The 10,397-nt window shown below is 55.7% G+C and overlaps 1 pseudogene; it reads left to right on the forward strand.

Moving 5' to 3' along the window:
* Nucleotides 1-9,103: 9,103 nt before the first annotated feature.
* On the forward strand, nt 9,104-10,117 carry LOC147600910 (inositol 1,4,5-trisphosphate receptor-interacting protein-like 1; annotated as a pseudogene).
* Nucleotides 10,118-10,397: the final 280 nt, after the last annotated feature.

Genomic DNA, 10,397 nt, shown 5'->3' on the forward strand with positions numbered 1-10,397 from the left:
GCAGAGGCCGCCTTCACCAGCAGCACAGCGCGGCCGGAGAGCTGCGCTGCTGTCGAGGTGCAGCTTTTCAGACCGAGGGCGACGCCACCCAGCAGGACAATTTGCACGTCCCAGGTCTGCAGCTCTGCGCCCACGTGCTGGTGGCCCCAGGCTTCTCCAGCCATGCCCGTGACCCTGAGGACCTGCTTTCCTCTCAGACGGACGGGGCCAAGGCGACAGTTTCGCACACTGGGCCAGGCTGATCGCAGAGACTGCCTGGGGAGTCTGTGCCGCAGATGTGGACAAACGAGGCGTGGAGATGACGCTGCTCGAGAGGAGCTGAGCGTGACGGGAGTTTGGGGAGTCTGCCCTGGTCCAGCTGAAGATGCCATTGCAGCTGAGAGTGCTGTTAGCACGTATAAGGGGATGGGACCAGCCATCCCACTGGAAAGAACTGATGGGCCCTGTGGGCCCTTTATTTGATACATTGTAAATAACAATATAATTTTTATTGTAATGAAAATAAATGAATTTGTGTTAACCAACTCTCTGTGAGTGTGCCTGGAAAGCCCTTGAAAGTTCTAGCCAAGCCCACGCAGTGGCTGCTGGGGTCTCCAGGTAACGAGCACGCCTAGGAGACCACCTTAACCAATGGGGCTGACCTGACCGTATCGGACCACAAGGCCTGGTTTCCCTTGGGTTGTAACTGGCGTCTGCTGGGAGATCCCTTTGAGGCAGCGTTCCTTGAAGCAGCAGCTCTCAATTGGAGACTCTCCCCTTGGATCAGGATGCCATCCAAGGAAACCCTCCAGAATTCAGTGTCCTTACCTCACAGAGGAGTGGCTGCACGTTTTAAGTCATCGTTCTAAGCTTACATTTGGTTAGTTACCAAATCTAGACGCGTAAGTCTGTAGGGCCAGATGGGATCTACCCAATGATACTGAGGGGGCTGGCAGAAGTGTTCACCAAGCCACTTTCCATCACTTATCAGCAATCTTGGCTAAGGTCTTAAAGGGCTTTTCCAACCTGAATGATTCTATAATTCTATGATTCTTATTAGATAAACTTAATGATTGATGTGAGTTTCCATTCACAGTTATTTCACTACTGCTTTGTGCATTCTAGTTATATTTATGTCTCCTAATATATTGTGGGGCAACCGTATCCATCAATTTACAGAACACCACAAATTCCATTAAAAAAAAAAAAAAAATCCCCAGAAAGTCTTGGAATCTCATGTTTTTGCAAAGCTGTTTTTTTCAGAAATTTGCAGTGAGAAACAAGCTACTTGGAGTTTCCCAATGCTTTCCAGAAGGTAAGAGTATGCCTGCAGATAGCTATTGCAGAGCAGCCCCAAAGCTTCCTAAGAGACTCACTCTTCACTTTGACAGATGCTCTTCAAACAGAGTGAAGAGAGAGGGTTCACTCCAGGTGTCCATTTACAGACATCTGCGGCTTGCTGGGTGTCCAGAGGGTACTGGCAGGTAAGAAAAAGAGTTTCCAGGAAACTCGGGCCCTTCTGGGCCAGCAGTTTGAGGCTGCTGCAATATGCCATAGAACCTACAGAGACACAGGACTATTCCTAGACAAGTTCAACGTCTCAGTCCCAGCCCTATTCTCTGCTCCAGAGAGCCTCACAGTCGCATTTTTCATCCCCTTGGCCTCTGTCACTGGGAAAAATTGAAACAGAGTAGCTGAAGTAGGAACAGGTTTAGATCAACTCTAAATGCTTTTGCATCTAATGTGAGAAAGAGTAATTAAGAGCTGCTTAAAAGGTAAAATAAAACAAGTGTACCAGAATCTTATATAGTTTCTCACCAGTTGACAAAAAAAAAGCACTTAAAACGTTAATTTTTCTGCAGTGTAAAGGTGAGATTGATTCACAGAAGAAGGTCACTTTTTCTCCTGAGGTCGTCTAGCTAAGAATGGTCTGTCCAGAAACCTGTGCTGCTTCTATGAACAGGGTTTGAAGCAACTGCTGTGTGACCAGCTGGACGATCATAAAGCTAAGATGGAACTCAGTGCAATCCTATGCATGACAATGAATGCCACGGGTTCATCTATGAGATATCTGCCCACTGAATAATTTTTTTTTTTTTAACAAAACGATGTATTGCAGATTGTCTTCGAGCAAACACCCTTGGATTCAATGATTAGGAAAAAAGCAAGTTAACTTTGCCAAGTAGGTGAGGTTGACTGTGTACCAAAGACACTAATAGTACAGATGGAAAGAAACAGCTTGTTCTGGTTTTATTTAGTGAGGGGGGCTAAGGTGGCAGCTTCTGGAACAAGCTGCTCTAGAAGTGGTTCCCCTTTCTTCAGTGGACTCGGCCGAGCCTAGGGCGGATCCGCTGCTGGCTGAGGCCGAGGCAACTGGTAGCAGAATGTTGCGTGATAATGCCTCTGTGCTAATGTATTTAAGAAGGGGAAAGCAGAAAATAAAAAGGAGAGAAGATGTGAAGACGCTGAGCAGGGGCAGAGAGGGGGAGGCGCGAGCCTTGTGGGCCTTGCAGGCCTCAGCCTCTGGTCTCCCGCCGGGCAGCTGTGTGGGCCCGACTCAGCCCGGCCCGGCTGCAAGAAGTGGAGAGGAGATGAGACGTGAAGAGATGCTGAGAGGCATCAGCCTGCCTGTGGTGAAGAATTTTTGTGGTGAGAGGAACGGCTGCAGCCGGCAAGGTCAGTGAAGAAGGAGGGGCAGGAGTAATGCGGCTCCTGGCAGAGGTTCCCCTGCAGCCCAAGTTGGTGCAGCCCGTGGTGAGGCGGGTTGTCCCCCTGCAGCCCATGGAGGTCCACGGAGGAGCAGAGATCCACCTGCAGCCCGTGAAGGACCCCACGTTGGGGCAGGTGGATGCCTGAAGGAGGCTGTGGCCCGTGGGGGGCCCGCTGGGGCAGCCGTTCTGGAGGGAGTGCACCCCGTGGAAGAGAGGACCCATGCCGGAGCAGTTTCATGAAGGACTGTGGCCTGTGGGTGGGACTCCACGCTGGAGCAGGGGAGGAATGTGAGGAGTTCTTCCCCTGACGCCAAAGCAGCAGCGTATAACAACGCGTGACCGTAACCCCAATTCCCTCTTCCCCCCCTGTGCCGCTCAGGGGGTGGGGGAAGGTGGTAGAGATAATGTGAAGCCCGGGAAGAGGGAGGGGTGGGGGCAGGTTATCTTGTTCTCGGTCTCATTGTCCTGCTGTTTTTTAGCAATCAGTGAATAGTTTTCCCCGAGTCCAGTCTGCTTTGCCCCTAACGGTAAATTTAAGGATTTCTCCCTGTCCTTATCTGAAACCTGGAGCCTTTGTTCTCATATTATCTCTGCCTATTCTCTTGGAGTGTGGGGGGGAGTGAGAGAGAGAAGGCGTAGTCTGGTCCTGACCAGGGCTAAACTACGACAGCACCTTAACCAATGGGGGCCGTCTGCCTGCTTTGTCAAGAGAGTCCCTGTGAGCTCCCTGCTGCCGGATGGGTTTGTACTGGGTGTGATGGCCAGGAGCCACTGAGCTGGGCGGTGGGGACAAAGGCTGGGGCCTGCCGTCTGGGTGATGCTGTTCTGGTGGCTGTGAGAGCACAGAGGAGGGGCCAGGGGGTTTCTAACCCCGAGGGAGAGGCGAGCCCCTCAGGGCAGGGCACGGCACCACCCTCGGGGCTGGGGACAGAGGTGCTCGGGGCTCCCTGTGGTGGCATGTGCCCAGAGAGGCCCTGGGGATGTGTCAGGACGCTGTTGTGTGTCAGCAACGGGGCCTCAGGAGGCTCCGCTCTGGTGTCCCTTGCCCTTTCTCGGGGCACAGCCCAGCCAGGGGCTGGTCATCAGGGCGGCTTGGGCAGGACGGGCCCCACGCTGGCTCCAGCCAGGGCCTGCAGCCCCTTAAAGCTTGTTGCCAGCAGTGCCCAAATGCTGTGTGGGAAGAGCCTGTGGCTCCCATCCCTGCAGTGCTTGCAAAGCCTGCCCTTGTTCCCTCCCACCTCTCCTACAGGCCCCCAGCTCCAGGCAGCTCCTGCCCCACTGGCCCGGTCCCGTGCTCCCTGCCACCCAGCCCTGCTGAGCCCCTTTTTCTCCTGCCTCCTCCAGGCCATGGCTGCCGGACTTGGCCTCCCTGTGATTGTGCTGGCCATCCAGCACGGGCTGAAGAGCCATCATCAGAAAGACGTGGCCACGGCCCAGCAGATGCAGCAGCGTGAGGAGTATCTGCGTGAGGAGATGACTCAGCTGCTGGAGGAGATGGAGCAGAGCAACTGCATGTGGGAAGACTGGCTCCTCCGGTCTGTGTTGCAGCACCGGCTGCTTTTGACCACGGCAGGAGCCATGGTCCTGCTCGCTGAGATCTGCTGGCTGACCAGGGAAGTGAACTTTGCCTCTGTTAGCTGCAGTGAGCAGGACAGCTCCAGCAGCGAGGAGGAGGTGGAGAAGGAGGAAGATGAGGAGGAAGACCTCAGTGGTGTCAAGTCTTTGGCTTGTGCATTGCCAGTGCAGGGCCTGCCTGAGACGTGCAGGGTGCTGAAGAAGCTGGTGGGCGACCTCCTCAGTATGTGCAAAGAGGCTTCAAGAGGACTTTGATGCCGCAGATGCAGCCAGCTGTTGGGATGGATGACACCTATGAAACCTGGTGCATCCACGAGGACAGCATCTCCTAGCGCCTGCTGGTGTTCCTGCGGCCACCCCCCGGGCACTCTTTCAGCCTGGAGCCGGCCACCACGGGGCAGCTGCCAGCAAGGCACTGCAGCGTGCGTGTGGGGCTGGAGTGCATGTGCTGGAGGGAGCAGCTGCTGGGGGACAGTTTGTGCTTTCTCCACCACCCCCACGACAAGCTGCGGACGGATCAGAACTCGTAACTCCTGCGTATGTGAATAGTTTTCCCCGAGTCGAGTCTCTTTTGCCTGAAACGGTAACTTTAAGGATTTCTCCCTCTCCTTATCTGAAACGTCGAGCCTGTGTTCTCATATTATTTCTCCGTATTCTCTTGGAGGGTGGGGGGCAGTGAGAGAGACACTGCGTAGTCTCTCTGCGTAGCCCCGATCAGCTTTAAACTGTGACAATCTCAGCGGGCGGCAGAGCAGGCATTTTGAATTCATGTGAGTGGCCTGCCTAAGGTCACAGGCACATGGAGCAAAGTTTTGACTAGGAGGTTCTTGGCGTGTGTGGAAGATAACTTCCTGTCACAGTTGGTTGGGGAGCCAAGGAGAAAAGGCGTTGTTCTGCACCTGTGGTTTGCAAACAGAGGAGGAGTTGTGGGTGATGTTGCGCCTGGAGGTCATCTTGGTCAGAATGGTCATGAAATGGCAGTTTTTGATACCGAGAGAACGAAGGACGGGTGTTAGCAGAAGTTCCACTTTTGACTTCTGGAGGGCAGACTTTGTCCTGTGTAAGGGCCTGGTTGAGAGAGTCCCTTGGGAGGCAGTCCTGAAGGGCAAAGGAGTCCCAGAAGGCCGGTCATTCTTCAAGAAGGAAATGTGAAAGGTGCAGGAGCAGGCCATCCCCATCTGCTGAAAGAGGAGCCGGTGCGGAAGAAGAGGGGCCTGGCTGACCGGAGAGCTTTGGCTGGAACTCAGGAAAAGAAAGAGGTTATGATCTTTGGGAGAAGTGGCAGGCAACTCGGGAGGACTACAAGGATGCCATGAGGTTATGCAGGGAGAAAATTAGAAGGGCCAAAGCCCAACTGGAACTTAATCTGACGACTGCCATAACAGGCAATAAAAACAACAAAAGGAGAGCTAAGGAGAATCTCCATCCTTGCTTGGATGTGGGGCAAAAGTTAGCGAGAAAGGCTGAGGTACTTAATGCCTTCTTTGCCACAGGCTTTAACAGGAAGACCAGTTGTTCTCCAGGTACTCGGCCCCCTGCGCTGGAAGATGAGAATGGGGAGCAGAATGAAGCCCCCGTAATCCAAGGAGAAATGGTTAGCGACCTGCTGTTTCCCTTAGACACACACAAGTCCCTGGGGCCAGATGGGATCTGAGGTTATGAAAAGTGACACCTATCTACAAGAAGGGCCAGAAGAAGGATCTGGCGAGCTACAGCCTGACCTCGGTGCGGGGGAAAGTGATGGACCAGATAAGCCTCCCCCCTTCTCCTGCTGGCCTCCAGCTCCAAGCAGCTCGTGCCCCACTGCCCTAGTTCCATGCTCCCTCCCACCCAGACCTGCTGAGACCTCTTTTCTCCCACCTCCCCCAGGCCATGGCTGTGGCAATCGCCCTCATGTGAGCTGCACTGGCCAGCCAGCACGGGCTGAAGTGCAACCACCAGACAGATGTGGCCACAGCTGAGAGGATGCAGCAGCGTGAGGAGCAGCTGCATAGGAGCTGACTCGGCTGCTGCAGGAGTTTGAGCGGAGGACGTACGCGTGCCAAGCCACGTTCCTTTCTGTGTTGCAGCAGTGGCCATTTTGTACCATTGCAGGAGCCACGGTCCTGTTTGCTGAGGTCTGCTGGGTGGCCCAGGAAGTGAAGCTTGCCTCTGACTTCGTTTAACCCCAGTCAGCAGTCAGGTACCACGCAGCCGCACTCATCCTGCCTCTCCTCAGTGGGGTTTGGGAGAGAATCGGGAAGAAAGGAGAACTCGTGGGTTGAGATGAAGACAGTGTACTAGGAGAGCAGAGGAAGATGATAATGATAACAAAATATAGGGATACTAAAATGCACAAAACGAATTATGCCCAATTTTTGGCCACCTGACGACCCCCAAATATGCAAGTTTTTCCCCTCTTTGGGCTCAATCAGATAATAACAATTGCTGCAAAGAGTTTATAGAGTGATATCAGGAAAAATTTCATCACTGAAAGTGTTGTCAAGCATTGGAACAGGCTGCCCTGTGGTGGCATCACCATCTCTGTGAGGGATTTCAGTGATGGTCCAGGTAAGGCTACTGTGGGAAATTACAAGCCTAAGAGTGCGGGTTGTGGAATACCACAGTGTCCCAACTACGGACCACGCGGTGCCATGTGTGAGGGATTTCAGTGCTGGCCCGTGTAGGGCCACTGTGGGAAATCACAAGCTGCACACAGCTGTGAGAATGCGACCTTGGAGAGGGGAGCTAGGAGGGCTGTTATCTCGGAGAGGGGAGCTAGGAGGGCTGTTATTGAGCAGTGTGTTGCTGCTATCCGGGAGCCGCTGTTAGCCAGCAGGACACGCACTTGGCAGGCCTTGCTGCGTGCGCTGGCCACGCGTGCACCAACACCTGGTCAGTACTCTGCCACTGAATCTGCTGAGGGGATAAACAGAGGCGGCTCGGAGCGGAGGAGAGAGAAAGGACCCAGAGCACTCTACGAACAACAGGGGACGCCCTGAAGGTGCTGCGCCTACCTCCCTTCTCTGCTCTGACCCCGCTGATCATCACCCTCCTGCTCAGCGGTGTCTCCGGCGTAGTCAGATGGGTAAGACTCTCACAAAAAATACGCTGGTAACGGCTGATGCTAGGAACTGTAACTGCTTATGCTGGTAACTGCTTATGCAAGGCTATAGTGGAGCCATAAATACTGTTGCGTTTTTAAAATATCATATGCTGGGTGAACTTTGTGCATAGGAATCCTACGAACCAGTTACACCATCCTTGGAGGTACTTAAAAGACACGTAGACATGGCGCTCAGGGACATGGTCTAGTGGTGGACTTGGCAGTGTTAGGTTTACAGTTGGACTTGATGATCTTAAGGGTCTTTTCTAATGTAAACGATTTGATGAGTCTATGTTCCCTCCACCTGAGACCTCAGGTCCCCAGCACCTCCACAAGAGAGACTTAACATGGAAAGGGACTTGAGGGCACGCTCCCGCTTAGTGACCTTTTTGCCTCCCGGTGGCTTTGGACAGGAGGCACATGGGATGTAGGGTTCTGCACACGCTGAACCGACAGAAACACGGCATTTGTGTCAGTCTTGGCACATATGCAGCAGGGCTAAAGGAAGCTCTTGAGGGTGCTGGGTGTCAAGGCATGCACTCATGCAGTACAGACAACATTTCTGGGAGGCACGATCTGCAGCAGAGCACTACAGCACGGTGTACAGGGGGGTCTCCTGAACCGGGGAAAGCTCAGGGGAGCGGAGAGATGTGGGCCCCAGCATGGCCTCTGCAGCCCCCTTGCTTGCCCTTGCAGGGGGCAAGTTGGTAGCCAGAGAGAGGAGCCACAAGATCTTTTCCACTTGCACCAGGGACACGCTGTGCGTTTCGCTTGATGGTCCAGGTTCTCAAGGCAAATGCTGCCCCAGCAGAAGCAGTCCAAGAGGAGAGGAGGGAGGAGGAGTCTGTCTCTGCCGAAGGGCTGGTAGCACTTCTTTTCAAGACAACTGGGAGTGAGACGCACAGGCCCAGAAAACTTTGCACCTCTCTACGTAAGTGAGGGCCATCCACCTACAGTCCCCGTTTTCATTGCAGTTCCGGATCTGGGGGGCGTCTGCCCGCTTTGTCAAGAGAGTCTCTGTGAGTTCGCTCCTGCCGGATGGGTTTGTACTGGGTGTGACGGCCAGGAGCCACTGAGTTGGGCGGTGGGGACAAAAGGTGGGGCCGGCGGTCTGGGTGATGCTGTTCTGGTGGCTGTGACAGCACAGAGGACGGGTCACAATGGGACCTGTCTCCAGGGGCATCACCAGGTGGCCACACTGCAGTTTTACTTGGGCGACGGGTGAGTGCAGCATGCAGGGGGAAGGCTGGGCCAAATGGGGGACGGGACAGAGGGCCAGGGGGTTTCTAAACCTGAGCGAGAGGTTAGCCCCACAGGGCAGGGCACGGTACCACCCTCGGGGCTGGGGACAGAGGTGCTCGGGGCTCCCTGTGATGGTAGGTGCCCAGAGAGGCTCTGAGGATGCGTCGGGACGCTGTTGTGTGGCAGCGATGGGGCCTCAGGAGGCTCCGCTCTGGTGTCCCTTGCCCTTTCACGGGGCACAGCCCAGCCAGGGTCTGGTCATCAGGGCGGCTTGGGCAGGACGGGCCCCATGCTGGCTCCAGCCAGGGCCCGCGGCCCCTTCAAGCCTGTTGCCAGCAGTGCCCAAACGCTGTGTGGGAAGAGCCTGCAGTGCTTGCAAACCCTGCCCTTGCTCCATCCCACCTCTCCTACGGGCCCCCAGCTCCAGGCAGCTCCTGCCCCACTGCCCCGGTCCCGTGCTCCCTGCCACCCAGCCCTGCCGAGCCCCTTTTTCTCCCGCCTCCTCCAGGCCATGGCTGCCGGACTTGGCCTCCTTGTGATTGTGCTGGCCATCCAGCATGGGCTGAAGGACCATCATCAGATAGATGTGGCCACGGCCCAGCAGATGCAGCAGCGTGAGGAGTATCTGCGTGAGAAGATGACTCAGCTGCTGGAGGAGATGGAGCAGAGCAACTGCACGTGGGAAGACTGGCTCCTCCGGTCTGTGTTGCAGCACTGGCCGCTTTTGACCATGGCAGGAGCCATGGTCCTGCTCGCTGAGATCTGCTGGCTGGCCAGGGAAGTGAACTTTGCCTCTGTCAGCTGAAGTGAGCAGGACAGCTCCAGCAGCGAGGAGGTGGAGGAGCAGGACGAAGTTGAGCAGGACGAGGAAGACCTCAGTGGTGTCAAGTCTTTGGGCTGTGCATCGCCAGTGCAGGGCCTGCCTGAGACGTGCAAGGTGCTGAAGAAGCTGGTGGGCAACAGGGACCTCCTTGGAATGAGCCAAGAGGTTTCCAAGAGGACTTTGATGCCGCAGATGCAGCCAGCCGTTGGGATGGATGACAGCTATGAAACCTGGCGCATCCATGAGGACAGCATCTCCTAGCGCCTGCTGGTGTTCCTGCGGCCACCCCCCGGGCACTCTTTCAGCCTGGAGCCGGCCACCTCGGGGCAGCTGCCAGCAAGGCGCTGCAGCGTGCGTGTGGGGCTGGAGTGCATGTGCTGGAGGGAGCAGCTGCTGGGGGACAGTTTGTGCTTTCTCCACCATCCCGAGGACAAGCTGCCGATGGATCAGAGCTCGTACCTCCTGCGTACCCTCTGCACGTGCTCCTACTTAGACGTGGAGAAGATCGCCTGCTGGGCCCAAGGGCTGGTGAGATCAGCCTGGCTGCTTTTTCCTCAGTCGCACGACTGCCAGCTCATGGTGCTGCCCTCCTCCCACTCCTGCGGGTTCCAGCTGACAAGCCCCTCCAAGATGAATATCTGCACTGAGATGACCTTTGCAGTGCAGCAAGGCAGCTCAGTGTCCTACCTGAGCCTGGAGTAGGCAGAGGCCGCCTTCACCAGCAGCACAGCGCGGCCGGAGAGCTGCGCTGCTGTCGAGGTGCAGCTTTTCAGACCGAGGGCGACGCCACCCAGCAGGACAATTTGCACGTGCCAGGTCTGCAGCTCTGCGCCCACGTGCTGGTGGCCCCAGGCTTCTCCAGCCATGCCCGTGACCCTGAGGACCTGCTTTCCTCTCAGACGGACGGGGCCCGGGCGACAGTTTCGCACACCGGGCCAGGCTGATCGCAGAGACTGCCTGGGGAGTCTGCGCCGCAGATGTG

The sequence above is a fragment of the Chlamydotis macqueenii genome, chromosome 4 (assembly GCF_036417535.1).
Source record: "Chlamydotis macqueenii isolate bChlMac1 chromosome 4, bChlMac1.mat, whole genome shotgun sequence".
Lineage (NCBI taxonomy): Eukaryota > Metazoa > Chordata > Aves > Otidiformes > Otididae > Chlamydotis > Chlamydotis macqueenii.